Here is a 25,815-nt window from a genome sequence, read left to right on the forward strand (position 1 = left end):
ATATGAATCACCAGAGAAGAACACAAACTTCCTTTGAAATCTGAGATCCCTGCCCAAGTACCAATTGACAAGCTAGTGTTTTTCCCTCAGACCAAAACAGACTAAGTTACCTAGAAAAAGATTTCTCACCAGAAGCTCTAAGCTGAGGCGTAACGAGGCGGCCCTATCCCTGTTCCACCTCTGTCACTGAACTGTGTGAGCCAGAGCACGGATGCACTGTCCCTTCTTGCTCACTGGGCAGGACACCTTGGCAAATACTTCACCAAGAGCTGGTGACTGAGAGTGAGTGATGCAGCACCAGCTCTGGCCAGGTGTGGGCGTCCGTGAATTGCAAGCAGCGTCTCCAAACATGGTGGGTTCCTATGCTGCTGAGAGGATGCGCACCCTAGGGTACTAGCTGAGAAGCTAATGGAGAAAAACGGTACCATAGAGAGGCTGGACACTTGGGTTATGTGATTCAGGACTCGCTGGAGAAGTCTGTGGGTATAAGGAAGGAAGGGAAGGAGGGAAGACTGAGTTTTAAGTAATGTCTCATGAGGTCGGAGGCCCACTAGATGGACTCTTGTTTGAGCTTTTCTTCTAGGAGTCATTCAAGAGGCCTCTGCAATGGTAGGGCTGATCTCCACCACATCCATCATGTCCTTGACCCAGACTGCCATGTCCAGTAGCCTCTGGCAGGTTGGTATAATCTCTCAGGGAGTCAATCATATCATCCTCCTCCACCATGAAGAACAGAAGTGGTGCCTCCCCTTTGGCTTTGTACTTGGCAATGATCTTCTCAGCTATTGGCTGGATCACCTGCTTGGCCACCTGGGACTTCCCATCATCCTCAGAATCTACAAAAAGGATGAGGCCAGGGCTCCAGGGCATTGGAGTCAGACAGCTCTGAGCACAGGCATGATGTTCCACGGGAACTCCCTGCAGTTCTTGCCCTCTGTCAGCACCTCCACTGGACCCTGCAGGTCCAGCATGATGAGGGTGGGAATGCCTTGGATTCCATACAGGCAGTTGAGGCACAACACTGGACCTCCTCAGTGTAGGGGACAGCAAGCCAGGGCATCTCACTGAAGTACTATTTGAATATAAGTCCTCTGACCTGTCTGCACTAACAAGGATGACTTCAAATTTCTGACCTGCCTCCTTGATCTTCCGGTAGGATTCCACCAGGACTGGGGTGAGGCTTTGGCAGGGGGGACACCAGTGTACGGAGAAATAGATTTCCACGTGAGACCCCTCCAGGCTGCTATTCTCCATTATTTCTAAGCAGGAGCCCTGCAATGACTTCCCTGAAAAAACGGTTTAGGTCCCCAAGGGAATTCCAAATTTTCTGGGTCACCATGAATCACCAGCAGCCCATTCCTGCACATGATCTTCCCAGTGGTGGCATCCAAGAATATTAGTGATGAATGTTGGAAATTTGATATTTGTTCCAAAGTTTAAGCTTCCTGTATTGCATTGTCAACCAAGACATGTCACCCAGGAAGTCCTGCTATTGCTGCTGGTCCTGGTCCAAGGACACAAAGACATTTCCAGGCAGCACTGGGGTTCTGGCTCCATGACCACCAGCCAATCCCTCCTCCCCTCAGGCTCACAGCTTCTGGCCCAAGCCTCTGTATTCCCTTGTCCTGGCTCAGGCGGCCATAGAAAGTGGCTAGGCTGGCATTAAGCTGCGCGCAGGGGGGCGCTCAGGCTGCAGCCCAAGTAGAGCAGTGAGTGTAATCCACCTCCTTGTTGCTTCCTGTCATCAACTTCTCAGGGAGTATCTCCCTCCTCCAGAAAGTCCTACATCCTGGCCCACTGCAGCGGGCAGTCAGACTGCAGTGGCAGGGCTCCCTGGGTCTGCACAGTGGGCGAGGCCACAGTGGTGTCGAAGGCAAGAGGCAAGAACCAGGGGTGGAACTGTTTTTGTTTAATATTTATTATCCAAGCCTAAGACAGTACCTGCTAAACATTTAATGAATGAATAAACACATTCTACCTACAAATACTACTTACAATATTAGCAAGATTCAATGAATTTAGTGAATTGAACAAATTATTTGTGAAATGATTTATTTTGAATGAATAAATTACTGTTATTACTGAATGAATTCCTGCCTGACTTATTTGTTTCCCATCCTAGCTACCTTATTCCAGAACATTGTCATAAAATGGGAGCCGCCCAGTAAAACACATTTGAGTATTTATAAATAAGAATTTCATTTATGAAAGATAAAACATGGGGTTGTTAGGAATTATACTGGAATATTTGTTTCTCAACTTATTTTAGCATTTTGTGTTGATATTTTTTTTAAATAATTAAATCTTTATTGTTCAGATTATTACAGTTGTTTCTCTTTTTTCCCCCATAGCTCCCCTCCACCCGGTTACCACCCCGCCCTCTGCCCTTCACCCCCCCCCCCCCCACTGTCCTCACCAATAAGTGCACGGTTTTTGTCCAGTCTCTTCTCACATTCCCCCAACCCCCCCCCCCCCCCGAAGAATAGTTAGTCCACTCCCTTTCTATGCCCCTGATTCTATTATAATCACCAGTTTATTCTGTTCATCAGATTATTTATTCACTTGATTTTTAGATTCACTTGTTGATAGATGTGTATTTGTTGTTCATAATTTGTATCTTTACCTTTTTCTTCTTCTTCCTCTTCTTAAAGGATACCTTTCAGCATTTCATATAATACTGGTTTGGTGGTGATGAACTCCTTTAGCTTTTCCTGATCTGTGAAGCTCTTTATCTGACCTTCAATTCTGAATGATAGCTTTGCTGGATAAAGTAATCTTGGTTGTAGGTTCTTGGCATTCATCACTTTGAATATTTCTTGCCACTCCCTTCTGGCCTGCAAAGTTTCTGTTCAGAAATCAGCTGACAGATGTATGGGTAGTCCCTTGTAGGTAACTGTCTTTTTCTTGCTGCTTTTAAGATTCTCTCTTTGTCTTTTGCTCTTGGCATTTTAATTATGATGTGTCTTGGTGTGGTCCTCTTTGGATTCCTTTTGTTTGGGGTTCTCTGCGCTTCCTGGACTTGTAAGTCTGTTTCTTTCATCAGGTAGGGGAAGTTTTCTGTCATTATTTCTTCAAATAGGTTTTCAATATCTTGCTCTCTCTCTTCTTCTGGCACCCCTATAATTTGGATGTTGGTACGATTGAAGCTGTCCCAGAGGCTTCTTACACTATCTTTATATTTTTGGATTCTTTTTTCATTTTGCTTTTCCGGTTGGGTGTTTTTTGCTTCTTCGTATTTCAAATCTTTGGCTTGATTCTTGCGATCCTCTAGTCTGCTGTTGGAACTCTGCATAGTATCCTTTATTTCAGTCAGTATATGCTTAATTTCTAGGTGGTCCTTTTTCATACCCTCGATGGTCTCACTAGATTTCTTGAGGATCTCACTACATTTATTGGCGGTCTCACCCATCTTTTTGAGGGTCTTACTAAATTTGTTGGCGGTTTCTAGAAAGTTCTTGAAAAACCTTAAAAGTGTGGTTTTGAACTCTATATCCAGTAGTTTGCTTTCTTCCATTTCTGTCATTTGTGCCCTGTTTCTTTGTCTCTGCATTTTGGCTGCTTCCCTGTGTTGATAGAATGGCCTTGTGTGCTAGGTGTCCTATAGGTCCCAGTGGCTCAGCCTCCCCAATTACCTGAGGTGGACACTCTTGGTGCACCCCCTTGTGGGCTTTGTGCACAGTCTTGTTGTAGTTAAGCCTTGATTGTTGTAGGTATCACTGGGAGGAATTGACCTCCAGGCCAATTGGCTGTGAGAATCAGCTGTGTCTGCAGTGGGAGAACTTCTGTGCTGGAGACACCCCTCCGGGCAAGACTTGCTTCAGTGGGGCTTTGGTGCTCACTGAGTCTGCCCCCTGAATGTGTCCTTTATGGATCTGAGGAGCTGCAATGTGGATGGTGCCACTCTGACCACCGGGCACACTGGCTCCTGGATCTCTAAGGAGGTGCTAATCTAGCCTCTGCCTGAGGCCATCCAGCAGGAGCCAGGTATGAAGGAATGCAAGTTGCCTGGGTCCTTGGGCCAGCTGCAGTTTGTTAGGTAATTTTCAGATTGCAAAGGGCCAGGCCTTTCATATGCAAAAGCCTCCTTGGTGGCTTGTGCCTTGGCGGGGCGGGGTCCCAGGGGATCAACAGGGCGGAGCAAGCAGCTATGGCTGCCCTCAGAGGTCCTGCTCCTCAGTGTCCCGGCAATTGCTGCAAGCACCTCTGAGAGAAAGCCGCCCTCCAGTTCCCACCGATGCCAGACAGTCCAGTTTCTCCCGTATGAGTCTGGGTCCCCAGAGACTCGCCCGGAACTGGAGCTCAGAGCTTGAGCCTCCCTCCCGATTGAAAAAGACAACCGTGTCCTCAGCCGGCAGCCCTCTCCGCATGCGCCTCCGTACCTCTGTACTTCCGCACCGCACCTCCTCTGAGTCTCGGTATGCTTTTCTCTTTCCTTCTAGTTGTAGAATTTCCACTCAGCCAGCCTTCCTGTGGTTTTGGATGATGTCCGTTCCATCTTTTAGTTGTATTCTTAAAGTGGTTGTGCGAGGCAGCAATCTCCGGTGTTTACCTATGCCGCCATCTTGGTGTTTTTTTTTTTTTCTGTGTTGATATTTTGATGTGGAAACTAGGATTCCCATGTCTTAATCCTTCAAATTTTTAGTTTAGGATGTTAATTGTGGGTAGGATGAATTATAATAACTAAAATAATTGCTTGATTATAATACAAGTAATGTCTCCTTTACTTACTTCTTTGCTTTCTGTCCAATTATTTGTCTTCCCTACTGTAATGGTGTTTTATTACACTTTATTCTTGGTGTTTACAGCAAGTATGTATTATTGAATACATATCAGTAATATCTATTCAAAGATAGGTTTTTACATTTTCTTTAAAATTTCTTCAAAATTAAAGTTTATATTCAATATTATTTATATTATTTTCAGGTGTACAGTACAGTTGTTAGACAATCATGCACTTTACAAAGTGATTTCTCCCAATATTTCCAGTACCCACCTGGCAACATACTTATTACAATATTATTGACTATATTTCCTATGTTGTAGTTACATTCCCATGACTATTTTGTAACTACCAGTTTGTATTTCTTAGTCCCTTCACCTTTTTCACCCAGCCTCCCAACCCCCCACACATCTGGCAACTATCAGTCTGATCTTTGTATCTTTGAGTATTTCTATTCTGTTTGTTCATTTATTTTACTCTTTTATTTTCCACATATAAATGAAATTGTATGGTATTTATCTTTCTCTGTCTGATTTATTTCACTTAGCATACCCTCTAAGTCCATCTGTGCTGTTGCAAATGGCAAGGTTTCATTCTTTTTTATGGCCAAGTAATATTCCATGGTTTCTCTGTACTGCTGCTTTTTTATCCACTCATCTATTTTATTAATATATTTTTCTTATTGATTTCAGAGACAAAGGGAGAGGGAAAGAGAGATACAGAAACATCAGTGATGAGAGAGAATCATTGATCGGCTGCCTTCTGCATGCCCCCCACTGGGGATTAAGCCTGCAACCTGGGCATATGCCCTAACTGGGAATCGAACTATGATCTCCTGGTTTATAGGTTGATGCTCAACCACTGATCACACCAGCTTGGCAATCCACTCATTTATTGATGGGCACTTGGATTGCTTCCATATCTTGGCTATTGTAAAGAACACTGCAGTGAACATACGGGTGCATATATTCTTTTTTATTATACTTTGGGTTTCTTCAGATATATACCCAGAAGTGGAATCACTGGGTCATAAGGCAGTTTCATTTTTATTTTTATTTATTTATTTATTTTTAAAGTATATTTTATTGATTTTTTTTACAGAGAGGAAGGGAGAAGGAGAGGGATAGAGAGTTAGAAACATCGATGACAGAGAAACATCGATTCAGCTGCCTCTTGCACACTCCCCACTGGGGATGTGTCTGCAACCAAGGTACATGCCCTTGACCAGAATCGAACCTGGGACCCTTCAGTCCGCAGGCCGACGCTCTATCCACTGAGCCAAACCAATCAGGGCGGCAGTTTCATTTTTAATTTTGAGGAACCTCCATACTGTTTTCCATAGTGGCTACACTGATCTGCATTTCTACCAATAGTGCACTGGGGTTCCCTTTTCTTCAACATTCTCTCCAACACTTTTTTGTTGATTTATTGATGATAGCCATTCTGACAGGTGTGAGGTGATATCTCATTGTGGTTTTAATTTTCAATTCTCTGATGACTAGTGATGTTCAGCATCTTTTCATATATCTATTAGCCATTTGTATGTTCTCTTTGGAGAAGTGCCCATCTGTTCTCGCCCATTTTTTTAAAATTGAATTGTTTGAATTTTTGGTGTTGAGTTGTATGAATTCTTTATAAATTTTGGATATTAATACCTTATTGGATCTATCATTGGTGAATATGTTCTTCCATTCATAGGTTGTGTTTTTGTTTTGTTGATGGTTTCCTTTGCTGTGCAGAATCATTTTAGTTCGATGTAGTCCCATTTGTTTATTTTTTTCTTTTGTTTCCCTTGTCTAAGGAGATAAATAAATATTGCTAAAAGAAATGTTTCTTTTACTGCCTATGTTTTCTTTTAGAAGTTTTATGGTTTTGAGTGTTATATTTAAGTCTTTAATCCATTTTGAGATTATTCTTGTGTATGGTGTAAGAAGGTGCTCTATTTTTACTTTTTGCAACTGTCCAGTTTTGCAAGCACTGTTTACTGAATATATGGTCTTTATATATTCTTGCTGCCTTTATCATATATTAATTAACCATATAGGTGTGGGTTTATTTATGGCTCTCTATACTGTTCAACTGATCGACGTGTCTTTTTTTTGCCAGTACCATACTGTTTTGATTACTATAGCCGTATAGTATTGTTTGATATCAAAGATATGTTTTGAAAGAATGATTATAATGACATATTATTTGTTGAGTGATTACCACATCAGGCTTGTACATGTTGTACCCCATTTAATCTTTGTAGCAGTCATATCAAGTAGTACTATAATTATCCCCATTTTATGGCTGAGGGAGCTCAGACTTATAGAAGTTAAGAAATTTGCCAAATATCACAGAGTTGGTAAGCAGAAGAGGCCCGAGTCATTGAAAACAATGGGTCCTGGGGACTTGGGCATCCTCACACAATCAAATCAAAATGACAGCTAAACTACGGAACAACCATTATTCAGAACCACATGAAATCTGGACAAACAGAAATCCTACAACTAAGGATTTAAAGAAAAAGCCACATCAAGACTGGTAGTAGGGACAGAAATGTGGTAAAAGGCTGGTCCACATACCCACATTTGGCAGATAAAAGTTGGGAGGGATATCTTGGCTATGGAAGTAACCCCTAAGAAGCGAGGAGTCCCCGTCACCTTTCCCCAAGTCCAGGTGTCCAGGAAGACAAGTCCCCATAACTTCTGGCTGTAAAAATCAGCATGGATTTGGCTGAGACAGTGGGCTGTTGGAGTCCCAGGCATTCCTATTAAAGCAGTGGTTCTCAACCTTGGCTGCACATTAGAATCACCTGGGAATCTTTTTAAAATCCTGATTTCTGGGCCTCATCCTCCGGAAATTCTGTTTCTTTGTTACTAATGTTGTAGCCCCACCCCATAACAAAGAAACAGAATTTCCGGAGGATGAGACCCAGAAATCAGGATTTTAAAAAGATCCCCAGGTGATTCTAATGTACAGCCAAGGTTGAGAACCACTGTATTAAAGGGTCCATACATTGACTTATTTTAACTCGGTTGCTCTGAGCTCCAGTATTGGGGCAGCAGCTCAAACGGCACCTAGGCCATTTAGGGAGAAACTGAGTTGTCTGGTATCAGAGAGAGCTTAAGGGTGGTTTTCTCCTGGACAGTGCTGGCAGAGGCTATTGTTTTGTGTGTGTGTATGTGTGTGTGTGTGTGTGTGTGTGTGTGTGTGTTTTGAGCCCTTCCCCCATGGAGCCAGTCGGCAGGTGCCATATCTGTCTCCATCAACCTGGGTATCACCATTTACCCTACTGGTGATACACTGAGACCCTGCCCTACCCAACTAGCGGACCTATCCAAGCTGTTTCCAATGTTTTTTTTCCATACAGATGGTCTGTCTTGGCTTATGCTCCAGACTTCCCTAAAATCTCTGAAACAAGCAGCATGAGGCCTCAGCATGCCCCATAACTCTTGCTAAGTGGCCTCAGGCCCAGAATTAGTGGTAGCCAGCCTTGGTTTGCAGCTTGACCTCTCCTGGGCACCTTTAAGCCCAGCACAAGTAGAAGCCATCTGTAGATTGCTTTGTTGTTCATAATCGATGGTCCCAGGTAGAGCACTTGTGGTGGCTGACTTTGGCCTGCACCTTCCAGGAGGCTCCAGAGCCAGCACACCCAGTGGACAGCTTCAGACCATGCTGGAGCACCATTCAAACACCTTCATGAGTAGCACACTCAAGGAGTGGACTCAGCAGTTACCAGAGTAAAATCTTAGATATTTCTTGTAGCAATATTTTTTCTGATATATCTCCTAGGGCAAGGGAAACAAAAGAAAAAAAAATAAAGAAATGCAACTGCATCAAACTAAACATTTTTTCACAGCAAGAGAAATCATGAGCAAAATGAAAAGACAACCCACTGAATAGGAAGACACATTCGCCAATGTTACTTCTGATAAGGAGTTAATATTCTAAAATTTATGAAGAACTCAAACAACTCAACACCAAAAAATAAACACCCCCCGCCAAATAATCCAATTTCAAAACAGGCAAAGCACCTGCTTAGACACTTCTCCAAGGAAGATATACAGATGGCCAATATACATATGAAACGATGCCAAATGTCAGTAATTATCAGAGAAATGCAAATTAAAACCACAATGAGATATCACCTCACACCTCTCAGAATGGATATCATTAATAAATCCACAAATGACAAGTGTTGGCGAGGATGTTGAGAAAAGGGAACCCTAGTGCACTGTTGGCCATAATGCGGATTGGTACAACTACTATGGAAAACAGTGTAGAGTTTCCTCAAAAACTTAAACATGTAACTGCCTTTTGACACAGCTACTCTACTTCTGGGATTATATCCAAAGAAAATTGAAACGCAGATTGGAAAGAATATATGCACCCCTGTGTTCCTTGCAGTTCTATTTACAATAGCCAAGATTGGAAGGAGCTCAAGTGCTCCTCAGCACTTGATAAGTTAGGGGAAAGCTTGTGCTACATTTACACAATGGGAATACTACTCAGCCATAAAAAGAGGAAAATCTTACCTTTTGTAATAGCATAGATGGCTCTGGAGAGTATTATGCTGAATGAGATAAGCCAGTTAGAAAAACACAAGTACCATATGATTTCACTCATATGTGGCATCTAATGAACAAAAATAAACTAACAATGTGGAGACAGACTCATGGATACAGAGAACAGAATGCGTGAGAAGGTGAAGGGATTAGGCAAGGAAAAAAAGAAAGACTGATGAACACAGACAACAGTATAGTGATTGCCCAAGGGAAGGAGGCATTGGGGGACGTAGAAGAAGGTAAAGGTGTATAAATGGTGATGGAAGAAGACAACTTGACTTGGGGTGGTAAACACAATACAATATTCAGATGGTGTATTGTAGAATTGTATACCTGAACTTGTATAATTTTATTAACCAATGTCACCCCAATAAATTCAATTAAAACAACAAGAACAATGAGATACCATTTCACCTATTAGAATGAACAAAATCCAGAACACTGACAACACCAAATGTTGTGGAGGATCTGAGTAAGAGGAACTCATTTATTGTTGCTGGTAATGTAAAATGGTATAGCCACTTTGAAAGACAGAAGTTATTGTGTGGGTTTTTTTTTCAGTATTAGTCACTTTACTTTCTCTTTTCTGTGGTTGTAAGAAATATGTTGCCATTCTAAAACAATAGATTTTAGTAATAACATTTTTATTTTTATTTTCAGCTATCAGATTTCTCAAAGACATCCAGTATATACTCTATCATATTTTAAAAACATTATTGATTTTAGAGAGAGAAAAGGAGAAGGAGGGAGAGAAATGTCAATAAGAGAGAAACATCTATTGGCTGTCTCTTGCACATTCCCTACTGGGGACTGAGCCTGCAACCTGGGCATATGCCCTGACTATGAATCAAACTGCAACCTGGGCATATGCCCTGACTGAAAATCTATCCAGTGACCCCCTGGTACATGGATCATGCTCAACTAATTAAGCCATACTGGTCACACCACTCTATCACATTTTAAACATTATTTTCCCAACATTCTTCATAGAAGCTAAATGGATTTCATTAACCCCATTTTACAAATAATGAAATCTCATAACATATAACATACTGCATGCTAAAGAGAGCATGTTTTCATGAAGAGAAAAGTCTTAAAACTTCCTTCAACATTTCTCAAAATTACTCTTTTGCTCTTCTAGAAGTTTTTTTTTAAAAAAAACTGAACATCTTACCATATCATCTAGCAATTATGTTTCTTGCTATTTACCCACATGAGTTGAAAACATGTCCACACAAAAACCTGCACATGAATGTTTTTATAGCAGCTCTATTCATAATTGTCAAAACTTGAATGCAACCAAGATGAATGAATAAAAGAACTGTGGTACCTCCATGCCAATGTTATTCAGTGCCATTAAGAAATGAATAATCAAGCTTTGAAAAAACATGGAGAAATCTTAAGACATATTATTAAGTGAAAGAAGACTATCTGAAAAGGCTATATACTGTGTGATAACGAATGAGTTTCTAGAGAGGCAAAACTGTGGGGACAGTAAAAGAATTGGTGGCAGAGATTTGGGGGAGGGGAGGGAATTTTAGGACAATGACATTGTCCTATATCAGTGATGGCGAACCTATGACACGCGCGTCAGAGGTGACATGTGAACTCATTTTTTTGGTTGATTTTTCTTTGTTAAATGGCATTTAAATATATAAAATAAATATCAAAAATATAAATCTTTGTTTTACTATTGTTGCAAATATCAAAAAATTTCTATATGTACACGGCACCAGAGTTAAGTTAGGGTTTTTCAAAATGCTGACACGCCAAGCTCAAAAGTTTCGCCATCACTGTCCTATATGGTACTATAAGAATGGATACATGTCATTATACATTTGTCAGAATCTGTAGAATGTACAACACCAGGTATAAACTATGGGCTTTGGTTGACAACAATATGTCAATGTTGGTTTATCAGTTGTAACAAATGTACAAATATTGTAGGGTAGGGGAATAGGTGCGCTGGAAAGGATGGGAATATATGGGAGCTTCCTGTACTTTCCACTCAGATTTTCTGTGAACCTAAGACTAGTCTAAAAACAAAGTCAATTAATTAAAAACATAGAATTTATAACACAAAGTGTGAGCCCTAATGTAAACTATAGACTTAGGTTAATAGTAAAAATATAGCCTGACTGGCATGACCTAGTGGTTGAGCATCAAGTTAAGAACCAAGAGGTCACAGTTTGATTCCCAGTCAGGGCCACAGACATTTGGTGGAAATTTACTTGGTATTTAAGTGAATTTGTCTAAAATTTTACGTCTATGTAAATTGAAGGAACTAGCTAAATACTAAAATGATAAGTTTGTTAATTTACTATTCTAACAAGTTTTCATATCAATTCACAGTTACTTTGTTACAGAAACGGTTTGTAAATTCTACAATCTAAATATATAAAAGCCTAAACGACTGTCCAACTGTTCGACCATCTGACCAGTAGCTATGACACACAATGACCATCAGGGGCAGATGCTCAACGCAGGGGCTGCTGAGCTGTGGTGACTTGGCAGCTACAGTTCTCGGGTGATGCACCCGGAACCAGAGAGGAGGGAGCCCAATTCCAGGGTGCATTACCTGAAAACTGCCCTTTCGCGATCCGGGACCCCTCAGGGGATATCAGAGAGCCAGTTTTGGCCTGATCCCTGAAGGTCAGGCCTAGGGACCCCATCAGTGCACGAATCTGTGCACTGGGCCTCTAGTAGTAAATGTAAAATACATTCCCTTGCTAAACCATTTTTTCTATAATATAAATAAGGACACTGACTTCCTTATTTTCTTATATATTTAGCTATTTATTTTTCCCCTTAAAAAACATAATTTACTTTTTAGCTTCTTAGGCAGTAGAATTAAGGGAAGAACTCTAGTTTGAAAAATACTTGTTTATTTGATCCCAAATGAATGAAATAGTGTCCAATCTTATTGCAATTGATAATTCAACACAACACAAAAAAATCTTTAAAAATGTATTTGAAAAGTCCCAAGTTTTGTGACTATTTGTATATCTGATATGAGTTAATATCATTGAAAATATTTTGGTCCATTTTATGGACCTGTTAGTCATTGTGTACACTGAATTATTTTTAATTTTGCTATTAAAATAATTTGTTTAATATTAAGTAGTGAAAGGACATTTGGATATTAGATCTTGAGGGAAAAGTGGGTGACAGATCATAAGTTATCAAATACAAGTTTCAAAAATAGACATCCACTCTTACTAATGCAAGACAGAGTTTTACTATCTAGTTAAAAAAATTTAAGTTGAGTTATTTGTGTGTGGTTGAAATGATAAAGATTTTATTGCCATTTTAAGTTATCAGCATTAAAAAAGCAATTAACAAAATTCCATTAATAAAAAAGACAAAATACTTATTTATTTTTTTAAAACAACTTGCAAGGCTTTATTTCCTAACTACAGGCATCTCTAACAGGCCAGATGCCGCGCCCAGCAGGAGCCAGGAGCCTGGAGCCCAGCCAGAGCGGGTGGGGGGTCGCCTTCCAGGGAGAGGGCCCGGCCTCGCAGCGCCCTCACTGGCCCTTCTGGTGGGCGTTCTTGATGATGGCGTTTTTGAACAGCATCACCAGGGGCGTCTGGCTCTTCTCCGAGGTCATGAAGCCGCTGTAGCGCTTGTCCTTGGGCGGGCTGCCCTAGCGGAAGTGTTCCATCTTGTAGGGCCCCTTGTCCTTCTTCAGCTGCAGGGCCATGGCCTCCCCCACCAGGCCATACTCCAGGTCAGCAGGGGCCGCCTCGCCCTGGGCCACGCCCTCGGGGCGGAGCGCCTGCTCCAGCTGCTCCAAGGGGGGAGGCCTTGGCCGACTCGTCCTGGGCGCCTTTGGGGTTCACCTTCACCCGGCGCAGCTTCTTGACCACCGCCTTGCCCCAGCGGAAGTGTTCCATGGAGAAGGCGCGCTTGCCCTCTCGCGGGCCCGGACCGGCGCCATTGCTGCGGAGCTCCAGGCCACCTTCGCCTGCGACCTCCGCCTCCTCCATGCCATTGGGGCCCGCGCTGGCCCCGCTGCTGTCCCAGGGGAAGTGGCCCATGAAGTACTTCTGGAGGTTCTCGGCCAGCAGCTGTTCCTCGATGTTCCTGGGAAACACCGGGGTCTCAGCCAAGAGGTCGGGCTTGCAGGCCGGAATGCAGGCCTGCGGGAGAGCGAGCCGACAAAATACTTTTTAGCATGCAAATACTTATTAACAGAAACTACAATAATACAAGGAATATTTTCTTACACACAAAATTAAAGACCTAAACACTAAAAACCATTTCTCATATTCTAATAATCAGTGGGGTGATGGAGGCATCAGTGAATGTCATTGCAAATACATGTGAACATTACATGAAATGCACAATTAGTTTCATCTCAGCAGTAGACAGCCACCTCTTTTTTGGTACAGCCTACATTACAACACTTATCAGATAATAGGTAAGGGGCCCCTCTCTTTTTTAGGAAATGTTTAACTAAGCGTATGTTTTTTAATTCTGAAAGACTTTCGTTTTCTGCTTCACTTTGTCTCTGGAGACCATTTTTCTTAAATTCTTCAAAGTTAAGATTTACATCCTTTGATGAAGCTTGTTGTAGTAGCTCTTCATTCTTGGTGGTGGAAAATGGCATGATTTCTAAGTTAAAAAAAAAGAGGAGGAGAAGAAAAAATACTCATGTCAATGGACATCAGGAAAACTAAAAATTTGCATAGATATAAAGGAAAGCATTGTCTCAATAAAATTAAATATCAACATAATCAGCAAGTTACCTAATATGTAAACAATTTAGTTCATATAGTTGGGCAGTTTAAAATACTACAAATTTACCAAGTTTATAATGCTTTATTCCACTTGGACCATCTGTTACTTCTTATGTCCCCTTAATGCTTTCATCAAAGGCCTGCACCTTTCCCCGACATAGCTGAAGTCATCTTGGTCATTAAAAACAGTTTGACTACATATTAATTTTTCTTACCTGAGTAATTTTCTTCCATTGCTAAGTAACTTACCATTGAGTTATAATAACCCTTGAAGAGTATATTAGTTATTTGAAACTATCAAATAATCTATGGTGGAAAATTACTGCTTCAAGATAAAGTTAAAAAGGCAGAATTTTCAACTGCTCCAATCTCTTAGGGTGGTGAAACCAGTCCTTGACGCCCTCATACATATACTCTTTAACGATTTCTCTTCTTCAGAATATTTACTCCAAATTGTAGCTGAGCCCCTTGTGATTTTAATGCCCCTAGTATTTTTGACAGCTAGAATTAAATAATTTAATTCTTAATCAGGTCTTTGTTCACATGTTAAGCACTTTTCCTACTCAACTCTTTTGTTCTCACGAATGGACTCAAGTTGCTGATGTACTTTCTCTTTGTCAAGCAGGTAATAAATACAGGGTCACCAGGAGAAATTTTGAGTTTGTTTTGCAGAAGGAAAGAATGTCTTCTAAGTAGCTGAGATGAGCTGTTGACACTCAGGAGTCTGCTATGAAAAAGCATCATCTGTGACTAAAGCTATACAGACTTCTCTGTCAGTTCCCTAGAACTCTCCTTCCCCTACGCCCTAGCTACATAAAAACTCCCTACTTTTGCTTTTAGGGACAGATGGATTTGTGAGATCTTGCTCTCCCATTCTGTCACCTTAGCCAAATTGAATACTCCTTTCTCTATCTCCAAGAACCAGTGTCTCAATGTTTTGGCCTACTAGCACATGAATACACACACCTGAATTTTGGGCGGTGATTCTGCAGCAAAATCATTTAGCTGTTTGTCTGAAGGGCAAACTTCCTTTGACTCTTGGTCCCTTGCGGGTTCTCCTGAAGATGACAAGGCCCTTTTCTTTATCTTCAATCTCTTCTCTTACAAATGAATTTCAAGACCCAGTTCAAAGCTGTGGGGCCCTGGCTGGTGTGGCTCAGTTGGTTGAGTGTAGTCCCATGCACCTAGGGTTTGCTAGTTCCAGTCTTGGTCGGGCCCATGCCTGCCTTGGGGGTGGGCTCAATCCCCAGTAGGGGTTGTGCAGGAGGCAACCAATCAGTGTTTCACCGATTGATGTTTCTCTAACTCATCAATGTTTCTCTCTCTTTCCCCCTCTCCCTCTCTAAAATATCAGTAAAAGCATGTAAATAAGAGAAGTGGGAAGCTAGGCTTTCCCCTTTGGTGAAGTATAAAAAAAAATACATAAAATAAAACAAAAGAGGAGGTTTTCAATGGCATGGGCCATGGCTCAGCATTTTATTTATTTATTTATTTTATTTATTTTTTTTTTTGCAGAGGAAGAGAGTTGTTAAATCCAAGGCTTCATGTCCACCTCTCCAGGACCCTATGGGAGGTCTTTTGAGTTCTGCGTCAGACATATTTGATAACCGGTTCACACCTCACTGCCCCCTGTCCTCTCAAGATGCCCTGTCCAGTTGCCCCAGCCGGTAGCACTCCTGCTCTCCCGGCCACAGACCTTGACTCTGGGGTCTAACCCCAATTTTCCCTGCCTTTTACAGGTCTTTGGGCAGCCTTATCTCCTCTGTGGCTACCCCCTTCTCCCCACCAAGTCTGCCTTGCTGCCAAGAGGCGAAGGGCATGCCTCTCACATAAAATTGTTTACTGTTCCCATAGTTTTCCCTTGCTCTGGTAAGATCCCTGGTAAGACCCTTACTAGAAAAGCAAGTTATAAAGGGAACAATCCAAATTTTTAGGGACCAGCAGCTCTCACCTGCAGATGGTCCAGATCTTGGCTTACGCTGCTTCCTCATGTCCTCTGCCCAGATGTGAGTGCCGCAGACATGGATGAAGAAACGGACTAATTCGAGGTTGCACTTAGTAAAAATGTCCATGTCCTGGCCTCGGCTCTCTCTGGGAAGTTGGCTCAGTAGCAGCCAACTTCCTAGCTGGTGGAACAAGAACAGGCGCAGCATCCTGGACCTTATCTCTCTTGCTCTGGGCATTTCAGCCTTTGTCTAGAGACTGTAGCTGCTGCCACCTACCAGCCTCTGCCAGTATGCCAATCCTGGACTTCAGGGTACTTTCCCTTGGCTCCTCCAAGCTTTTATAGCTCTCAGGCTACCACTTAGACCTTGAGGCAATGGTCCAAGCTCCACCCCTTTCCCCACCCAGCTCCTTGTAATGCACTACCCCTACCCCTCTTCCCAGCTCTAATTTATCTTTTCAACCTTTCCTCCATTTGCCCATCTTTCTGTTCTTGGCCCTCTTATAGTGGTATTTTTTCCCCTCTTTCCTTATCCTCAAGCCATTTTGTATACTTATGTAAAGCTAGTCAATATTTGAAGTATTTCCTTTATTATAAAGCTAGGCTGGCCATTACACTAAATTTATCAACAAAAATAAAATAGAAATTGCCCAGCCGGTGTGGCTTAGTGGTTGAGCGTCAACCTATGAACCAGGAGGTTACAGTTCAATTCCTGGTCACGATACATGCCTGGGTTGTAGGCTCAATCTCCTTATAGGGCGTGCAGGAGGCAGCTGGTCAATGATTCTTTCATATCATTGATGTTTCTCTCTCTCTCCCTCTCCTTTCTCTCTGAAATCAATAAAAATATATTTTAAAAAATAAACAGAAATTATTCATACTCTTATAACCTAGAGTTTTCCAGTATGAACATTTGCTGCATAACCTGTTGATCTAAATAAGATTATAATTAGATTAATGAGTATAGTATGTGGTATATCAATCCATAAAAATGTAATGAATGAAATTATAAGATATTGACAAGAGAGGGAAAACTGATGAATTTTTATCTAAATCGCAGTAGAAACATTAAAATTCTCAATGCATCACTTTAGGCTTGCACAATATCATAAGTTTGCCATGCACTTTCTCCACTGACTTTCCTCCAGTTCCTCTGGGAGGTGGTTTGATAGCAACCCAGTTTCTTGAATACTTTAATTTGATATTTCATTTTATATTTCAGAGACTAGAGAACACACACACACACACACACACACACGAACAAATCATAAAAGAAAGGGGGAAAAAAGCAGTAGAATCCCACAATTACAAGAAGAAAATTTTGATAGTACATGTTACAGCACAAAAATCATGTGGGTTTTTGTTGTTTTTACTGTATCCTATGTTTGCTGTATTTGGTGAGGTAATTTTTCTTCAATGATACAAACCTTTTTATTTTATTTGGTTAGAAACATTCCCTGGATAACATTTATTAGGTAAAAGAGGGTTTGGTAGAAAAAACCTATAGTTGCATATGAAACAGTCCTTAAGCATATGATCTGGGAATCACATAGACCTCTTAAGCCAGTTTCAAAATACATGTTTCTTTCCAGGCACAGCAACAATGCATCCAAAGATTTTCTTTTTAAATAAGATACACATTGCTATGTAAAATAATTTTATTTATACATGCAATTGGGATCTTTCTTTTGTCCATATTTCAAACTTAAACATTTAATTGTGAAATCTTCCCTTGACATAGTGTTGAAATACAGAATTAAAAAGATTACATAGTTTTGCCCAAGCCAGTTTGGCTCAGTGGATGGAGCGTCAGCCGGGGAACTGAAGGGTCCCGGGTTCAATTCCTATCAAGGGCATGTACCTCAGTTGCAGGCTCTTCCCTGGCCAAGGCCCTGGTTGGGGCATGTATAGGAGGCAACCAATTGATGTGTTTCTTTCACATTGATATTTCTCTCTGTCTTTCTCTCTTTTCTACTCTCTCTAAAAGTCAATGGAAAAATATTCTCAGGTGAGAATTAAAAAAAAAAAGGTTACATAGTTTTTCTAATGGACTTGGAGCCAGTATAATATATAACTGTTAATGGCTTCAAAAAGAATACAGTAAGAAAATATATCAGGCCAACCAGAAATTTTCACATAGCCTTCTCTTTAGACATTTTTTAAAGGATCTTTTCAAAATTTCAATAAGAACTTCTAGACTAATAAAATAAGCAGTGGGTTTGGTAGGAAAAAATTTAAAAAATTATATATATAAAAGCCTAAGTGACCGTCCGACTGTTCGACCGTCTGACCGGTAGCTATGATGCGCAATGACCACCAGGGGGCAGACGCTCCAACTGGTAGCTATGATGTGCACTGACCACCAGGGGGCAGACACTCAACACAGGAGCTGCTGAGCTGTGGTGACTTGGCAGCTGCAGTCTCCAGTGATGCACCCGGAACCAGAGAGGAGGAAGCTCGATTCCGGGTTTTGTCACTCAAGAACCACCCTCACACAATCTGGGACCCCTCGTGGAATGTAGGAGAGCCGGTTTCAGCCCAATCCCCACAGGCCAGGCTGAGGGACTCCACCAGTGCACAAATCTGTTAATAAGCACGGAATATGTATCTTATTATGCAAAAATAGTACATACACTGGCATATTTCTCTTTTGCTGAACCCAATATGTATGATCAATATGTAGGGATCATATTAGCAGTGCAGGGCCACAGGAAAGCTAGACCAGTCAAGCCTGATACCTTCTCCTCCACAGCCATTCCACTCCCAGTTTATATGATTTAGGGACCTGCCATTAGGGATATCTACACTAATAAAAGAGAAACATGGTAATTAGCGTACAACCGCTACCCTTCCCATTGGCTAATCAGCATATCCTTATGCAAATTAACTGTCAGCCAAGATGGCGGCCAGCAGCCAGGCAGCTGGAAGCGAACATGAGGCTTGCTTGCTCCAGTGACTGCAGACTGCAACGTTCCCGGCCTGATTTGCTGGCCTCTGAGCTACAACTCTAAGAAACTATGTTGCAAATATAGAAGCTAAACAAAACCACAGAAACCAGCTTTCAGCCAGCCGGGATCTCAGAGCTAGAGTTATACATTGTTTCGATTATAGCAGCAGAAGCCTCAGAGCTAGAGCCAGAGCTAAAGCTGGCCCAGAATTAAAAAAAAAGAAAAAAAGAAAAAAAGGAGTGGTTGGGAGCTTCAGTCAATTGCCAGCCTGAAAGCAGCCCTCAGCTCCTCACCCAGACTGGCCAGGCACCCCAGTGGGGACCCCCACCCTGATCCAGAACACCCTTCAGGGCAAACCAGCTGGCCCCCAGGCCTCTATCCTATATAGTAAAAGGGTAATATGCCTCCCAGCAACGGGATCAGCGGAGCCGCGAGGCCTCCTGGCACCGGATCAGCGTCACAGGGGGCAGCGCCCAAACCCCCTGATCACCCTGAGGCTCTGTGTGTGACAGGGTGTGGCGTCCCAACCCCCCCACCCCCCCTGCTCTGTGTGGCGGTGCCCCAACCCCCCAATTGGCCCCACCCTGAGCGTGACTGAGGGTGGCATCGCAACCTCCCAATCCGCCCTGCTCTGTGCATGACAGGGGGCGGCGTCCCAACTCCCCAATCGGCCCTGCTCTGAGCCCGACCAGGGGCTGCACCTAGGGATTGGGCCTGCCCTCTGCCACCCAGGAGCAGGCCTAAGCCAGCAGGTCGTTATCTCCCGAGGGGTCCCAGACTGCGAGAGGGCACAGGCCGGGCTGAGGGATCCCTCCTTGCCCCCCAAGTGCACAAATTTTTGTGCACCGGGCCTCTAGTGTATGATAAAAAGTTATAACTTGTTGAGAAATATGTTTGATACTAGAGGCCTGGTGCATGAAATTCGTGCATGGGTAGAGTCCCTAGGCCTGGCCGGTGATCAGGGCCGATTGGGGCCTTCTGGCTGCCGGCTGGGGCCTTCCTTCCCCACTGTTGGCTGCCAGCTGGGGCCTACCTTCATTCCGTGCCGTTCCCTGGTGGTCAGTGCACGTCATAGCTAGCAGTTGAACTCATGGTCTCCTGGTCGAACTCCCAAGGGACACTTTGCATATTAGCCTTTTATATATATACGTAATTTCCCTATCCATTCAGCTTATTCCCAGGCAACTACTCCCTCACTTAAGTTCACTGAATTAAGTTCTAGAGATATTTAACTGGAAGTCCAGGAGCACAAAGTACTTTGCCAGTATGAAGATAGATCAGGGAGGGTGAGGAGCAAGAATCTGGTGGAAGATTTTGGGAATAATTCCATTGAAGTTTTTACTTAACAATCCCAAAAAATTGATAAAATTGAAATTCCTGAATACTTTAAATGTCTTATAAAGAGCTAATATGAGGATATGCTAATTAATATTGTGAGAAACAAATGTGTATTATGGAAAAGGAAATATGTTTTGTAACTTGTCTAAGGTTTTAGCCAGTTTTAAAAAATTTATATTTATTTGGGTGACATTGGTTAATAACATTATCTGTTCATCACTCTAAGTCTAATCTTTGTCTCTCACCATGTATTTGACCCTCTTTACTCTCTTTATTCTCTCCCCATTCCTCTTCTCTCTGGTAATCACCCTTATATTGTATGTGTCTATGAGTTTGTTTTTGTTCATTTATTGCTTTCTGTTTTATATCTCACATAAGAATGAAATCACACGCTTTTTTGTCCTTTTCTGTCTGACTTATTTGGCTTAGCATGATACTCTCAATTCATCCATATTGTTGCAAATGACAGTATTTCATCTTTTCTTATCCTAGCAAATGTTTTATTTTTTTTAAGTAATTTTTTATTGTTAAAAATATTACATATGTCCCCTTTTCTCCCCATTCACCCCTGTTTCCCTTCCCCAGGCCTTCACTACCCTATTGTCTGTGTCCATGGTTATGCATGTATGCATACAAGTTCATTGATTGATCTCTTCCCACACATCCAACCACCTTTGCCTTCCCTTTGAGATTCCACAGTCTATTCCATGCTTCGATGTCTCTGGGTCTATTTTGTTCATCAGTTTATTTTGTTCTTTAGATTCCACATATGAGTTTGATCATGTGATATTTGTCTTTTTCTGACTGGCTTATTTCACTTAGCATGATACTCCCAGGTCCCTCCATGCTATCTCAAAGGGTAAGAGATCCTTCTTTCTGACTGCTGCATAGTGTAAATGTACCACGGCTTTTTTATTCACTCATCCACTGATGGTTACTTGGGCTGTTTCCAAATCTTAGCTATTGTAAATTGCCCTGCTATGAATATAGGGGAGCATATATTCTTTCTGATTGGTATTTCAGGTTTCTTGGGTTAAATGCCTAGAAGTGAGATCACTGGGTCAAATAGCAGTTCCATATTTAATTTTTTGAGGAAGCTTCATACTGTTTTCCATAATGGTGTAGCAGTCTGCATTCTCACCACCAGTGTACTAGGATTCCCTTTTCTCTACATCCTCACCAGCACTTGTCATTTGTTGATTAGTTGATGGTAGCCATTCTGACAGGTCAGAGGTGATACCTCATTATCATTTTAATTTGCATCTCTCTGATGATCAGTGACTTTGAACATTTTTTCATATGTCTTTTGGCCATCTGTGTGTCCACTTTGGAGAAGTGTCTATCAGTGATGGCGAACCTTTTGAGCTCGGCGTGTCAGCATTTTGAAAAACCCTAACTTAACTCTGGTGCCGTGTCACATATAGAAATTTTTTGATATTTGCAACCATAGTAAAACAAAGATTTATATTTTTGATATTTATTTTATATGTTTAAATGCCATTTAACAAAGAGAAATCAACCAAAAAAATGAGTTCGCGTGTCACCTCTGACACGTGTGTCATAGGTTCGCCATCATTGGTCTAGGTTCTTTGCCCATTTTTAATTGGATTGTTTGTTTTCCTTTGCTAAGTTGTATGAGTTCCTTATATATTTTGAGTATTAACCCTTTATCAGATGTGTCATTGCCAAATACGTTCTCCCTTACAGTGGGCTCCATTTTCGTTTTGTTGATAGTTTTTTTTGCTATGCAGAAACTCCTTATTTTGATGTAATCCCATTTGTTTATCTTCTCCTTAGTTTCCTTTGCCCTAGGACAGGGGTGGGCAACCTTTTTGTGAGTGCGTGCCAAAGCCAGCAAAATCTCTGACTCAAATCTCTTCTCCGTGCCAACCCTAATTTTTTTGAGAACATGTTATGCCTACTTGATATCTCTTAAGATGTACATAAGGGCAGAACCTTGAAGAAATAATAAAATTCATTCGAGCGACAAAAACACAGTATATGATGATGAAAAATACATTTATTTTTTAATGTATACATGTACACTGATAGTCCGACAGAAAACTTTATGACTCCGTTTGATATTATCAGTGGGACTTTTGCTGCTGCATCACTGATGACAGAGATTTTACATCAGGTTTATTATTTTGTGACCTTCAGAGATCTGCAGGAGCTACTACTTTCATCTGTCAGGCTACTCCTATTATGAGACTTAACAAAATTCATCACTGAGAACAAAGATTCACAAGCATATGTGGATGAAAACATGGAGAGTAACGCTGTTGCAAAGTTTTTTAAACAGAAAAAATTTTCTGGAATGGCATTCCAAGTCCTCAATAGTTTTCGACACTATTGAAATTGCTCTTCCCCTCTCTCATCAATCCATGTCTGTGGTCTTTAAGATAACTTGTTATGTAAAATTATTTATTTATCTAAGATGCACCTACACTGAATTTATCTGAAAAATAAAAAAGTCGATATTAAGAAAAAAATTGTAAATGGAGATTATAAGAGAGGGTTTTGCGTGCCAGCAAAAGTTTCTGGCGTGCCATGTTTGGCACGCGTGCCTGGGGTTGCCCACCCCTGTTCTAGACATACCAGCTTGCTCTCTGCTCTGGATACTAAGTACATTCTTCCCTTTGCATTTCTGTCTCTTTCATGTGGATTGCATAAGCCCTACATCTTTCTGTGTATCCTCATCTTTTCTTGTGGTTTTAATTATCACAATTAACATGAATTGCAGTGTGATAAGCAGTGACTGGTCAGTTTGGGATTAGAAATAACACATAAGAAATCCTGACTGAAAAGAAAGAAAAATTATAGAAAAGATGATTAGAGGGGAGTGTTGAAAGAAAATCTTGATTGTGGAGAAACTTGAGCATTTTTATGTCTCTCGGGAAGGAGCCAGAGAGAGGGAAAGCTGAGATATGGGGGACAGTGGACTAACTAAAACAAATTCCTTGATCACCTTTTATTTATTGATTTTTTAATTGATTTCAGAGAGGAAGGGAGAGGGAGAGAGAGATAGAAACATCAATGATGAGAGAGAATTATTGATCAGAGAATCATTGATCAGCTGCCTCCTGCACGCCCCACACTGGGGATCGAGCCTGCAACAGGGGCATATACCCTGACCAGGAATGCAACAGTGACCTCCTGAGCCACAATGGTAGGGCTTGAGCACCTTTTAAATGCAAATTCCACTTAAAGAGATAAAATATGTAACTCCTAAGGATTCTGGTTCCCACTTAGCTTCCTTCTTTTCTGTCACTGTGAGCTTCTATACTAGATGGCAAATACTTCCTCTCTATCTGTGTGTAAACTGTGAGCTCAAAGAGCCCAGAGGAGAGGTCCTAATCATGCTTGGTTCTCAATGTTGAATACAGAACAAAGGCTTCACAAGTAATGAATTGCTGGGGTCCAATCCCAGCGGGTCCAGGGGTCCCCAAAGGTGTGGACGGAGTCGGCGAAGAAGGAATGACACGAAGACAGCCTTCAGTTGATCAGCAGCCTAGTCAGGACCTCTAGCCAGGATCTCCAGCCAAAGTTCTGGTCGGAGTTCTGGTTAGGAACTGATGAGGATCTGATGAGGATCTGATGTTTATTGTCTTGTTACATCCGTATTTATACCAGCCAATTTTAATCCTGTCAATTTCTATTACAAAGGTTAGGGCGTTTCTTATCTCCATTCCAGGGAGTAAAGATTATGTAGCTTAACTACCTGCCTGGCACTTAATTAAGGGGTTGTATCCCCTCCCTAACCTCAGGGAAAATTCCCCACCTGGGGAAACAACCTTTCTCAGAGAGGTGACCTTGGTTAAAACACATGGCACTAAGGAGAGCAAACATATTAAGAACAATATGCTATATATGCCAGGTCCCTTGAAACATATGCTGTGCAGATGTTTCTTTCCTGCAGCGACTGTGTCAAGCAGCAAGGATGGACCGGCTTCCGGCAAAGAATACATTTATCTTTTGACTTTTTTCTAAGTGACATGGGTGTCCTGGAGTTGCATGAATCCCCTCAATAAATGGGTAAGACAGAGCAATGAAAAAGAGAGGGAATAATGCCTCTCTCAAAGAGCAGTAAGTGCCAAAAAAGAACTTTACCCCCCCCAAAAAAGTAATGTCTGGGGATTCAGGGGAAACAGAAGCAGGGCACAGACTGGGCAGGAAGCAGAGAGAGGTACTCTCAGACTATTAGAGTCACAAGAACAGATGAGAAGACAGTGCAGAGGTCTAGAGTACAAGAGTGACATGCACCTGGTCACTTAGACTATTAGTGGCAAAGACAAGCCACAGAAGCACATTTTTCTGAGGGCAAGGTTTGTCTTAGCTGAATTTCAGCTATACTCTCCTCTGTCCTGAGGATGCTGGCTTGCTATCACTATTCTGTCTGAAATTATAAGGTTTTCCGTTCTAATACCTGCCCCATAGAAAGGGATGCTGCAATTGCTGGAGAGGATGGAATGCAGAAAAAAGAAGATGCCATTATTGTCAAAACTATAACTCAGATGCCCAGGCTACAAACCAGACCAACTTAATCAGAATCTGGAGGAGGTAATGACACCCAGGTAACAGCATTGTGTAAAGGTCCCAGGAGATTCCAATGAACACACAAGGTTGAGAACCAATGGATTAGAAGTTTCTGAGGGGTTGTCATGAGGGCCACCCAGATATCCCTTGCCCTGCTGCTCCCTCCTTATTCTCCATCACATCCCCCCAGGTACCTCAACCCTGTCCTAGGGCTACTGCTGAAGCTGCAGTCAGGCTGCATCCCTTAGGTTAAACAATCTGGCCATCTCAGGATCACCCAGCTGCCCTGGGATTGGCCGGCCACAGAGGGCAAATACCACCCTTGCTTCTGGTTCTAGTTGAATAATTTACTATAAATAGCCTCCCTTTCCTCCAGATCCCAGGCTCTTTAGCCAAATGGACCTGAGCAGGGGCAGCCTCTAATGAGATACAGGAGATAAATAAGCTGTCCAAATGAACGGTTGTCACAGTAGCGGCTGAATTAAGACAGAAATGCTTAACGCTTCATGTCCTGCTTATAAACTAACCACTCCTGGGAGACAGGGGGGTGTGCAGCCAAGAGCCCCGCAGAAACAAGGCTGCAGGGTCCAGGGTGGGATTTCCAATTAGGAAGGACTCCAGTGGAGGTGATGGAAGGGTTCTCTCTTGCCTGCTCACTTCCTATATCCTTTTTCCTCCTCCCTTTTTCCTCTTCCTCTCCCCCAATTCCTACCCTTGCTCTCCCCTGGTCTCCTAAAAGAGCCTTATTTCTATTCAGTTTAAGAGAGAAGTTCTCACTGTTCCAAACTCTTGCTCAGGTCTCAGGTCTCATCCATCAGTATATGGGAGGATCTGAGGTTAAGGTGCTGATATCAACTGGCCTTCCTGGGATCTAGGACTCTGAGAAGAGAAAAGGAGTCATCCACCGGGGAACATTTTCCATGTCCCTACACTATTTTATCCAGAGGGAAGCTGTATAGGGTTATCTTGTTGATTTATCCATTATTAATTCACTAATTTAGTAGATATATATTTTCACCATAAGCAAGGCGAG

General features: G+C 42.0%; 2 pseudogenes; both read right to left on the reverse strand.

The window, feature by feature from the left end:
* Positions 1-590: 590 nt before the first annotated feature.
* LOC102425987 lies at positions 591-1,498 on the reverse strand (annotated as a pseudogene).
* Positions 1,499-12,799: 11,301 nt separating this feature from the next.
* On the reverse strand, positions 12,800-16,168 carry LOC102426297 (annotated as a pseudogene).
* Positions 16,169-25,815: the final 9,647 nt, after the last annotated feature.

Source organism: Myotis lucifugus, unplaced genomic scaffold (assembly GCF_000147115.1).
Source record: "Myotis lucifugus unplaced genomic scaffold, Myoluc2.0 scaffold_130, whole genome shotgun sequence".
Classification (NCBI taxonomy): Eukaryota; Metazoa; Chordata; class Mammalia; order Chiroptera; family Vespertilionidae; genus Myotis; species Myotis lucifugus.